Raw genomic sequence first — 1,371 nt, forward strand, 5'->3', positions numbered from 1 at the left:
CCTGCCAGTGCTGAGATGTTTACACATTCACTGACTCAGCTTTCCTCCTGCAGTCGGCATCATTGTATTTGTTTCGCGAGATGGAGGAGGCCTTTGTGGATGGGTGTTGGACATATGAGTTAATGGGTTAATGTTGGACTTGTGGGCTTGGGCAGCACTGGGTTGGGATGTTTTCTTGATGCACACTTGAGCTTTATATAAAACTCTCTCTTATACATGAGTTTCTGTGGATTTGTTTCTCTAAAGTACCCAGACTAATACAGATAGTATAGGCATGTAGTACACAGTGATTCCAAGCACTCACTAGCTAATGAAACCAGAGAAACCCCTTGACAGTTAAAGTGGAGCAGGGCATCGACAAGGCAGAACATCCACAGAGGGTGGGATGAGGGGGTGGGGCAGGCCATCAGAGATCTTGAGAGGCTCCAGGAGAAGACCAGGAGTAAAAGAGTTGGGGTGAGTGATGTGGAAAATTGGAAATGGCGCTGGCGGGACGCCCACCTAGCTGTTTCTCAGTGGAGGCCCTGTTGGCATTTGTATTGGATGACAGTGCTATGTATCACGAATAAGGACACTTCTGGTCCAGCTCCACACATTCTAGTCTCCCAAGTCCCCCAGCTACTTCGATGACTAAAGATGGCCCTGGTTCTCCAAAGAGGGTGCGCTGGTGTTGCTGGTTGTTGCAGAGTGACCCCTGTCCAAGAGCAGTCATGATTACTGGGATGCCTGAATTCGATATTGCAGACGCTGGGTGTTTTGATACCTTCCAACCCAAGGGGAGACATCTTTCAGCATGAGATTGAACAATATTGTGCTGTGGTCCTTAATATTTTCACTGGCTAATTTTCTTAAGTACGTAGGTCATGAGGCCTAAAGTTCCTAGCCCGTCTTCCTCCAAAAGTTCTGCTGAACCCTGCCACCATGGGTGACCCCACTGGTATTCGAAAGACTGAGGGTGTCCGGTATCTTAGCAACACGCAAGCCACAGCAGTATGATAACTGATAGATGGGCAGTGGTCCTACAGCTTGGTGCATGGCAGATGGACAATACATGCTACTATTTGGCAGACTCTACAGGGAGACCATGAGGGGATTCCCATGGTATTTTTTAAAGTTCTAGGGAGCTCCTCTCTGTTTCCTCTTCTGTCCTGAGCTCCTACCCTGCAGTGAAAACCAGAAGGGCTGGTGTGGGAGACAGGGGTGGAAAGGCATTCCCCAACCGTGACTGTGGAACTGTTTCAGTCCCAAATGCTATTCTTGTGGACCCTGCGCTGTTCGACACCTTCCCACCACGTGGCTGTGTCAAATGCCACAGCGGAAGCTCTTGGGAGTGGAAGTCTTTGATGCTAGGTGGAAAAATTATAGAACTCG

This window comes from Echinops telfairi, unplaced genomic scaffold (genome assembly GCF_000313985.2).
Source record: "Echinops telfairi isolate 266 unplaced genomic scaffold, ASM31398v2 ScPeMD7_23;HRSCAF=83, whole genome shotgun sequence".
Lineage (NCBI taxonomy): Eukaryota > Metazoa > Chordata > Mammalia > Afrosoricida > Tenrecidae > Echinops > Echinops telfairi.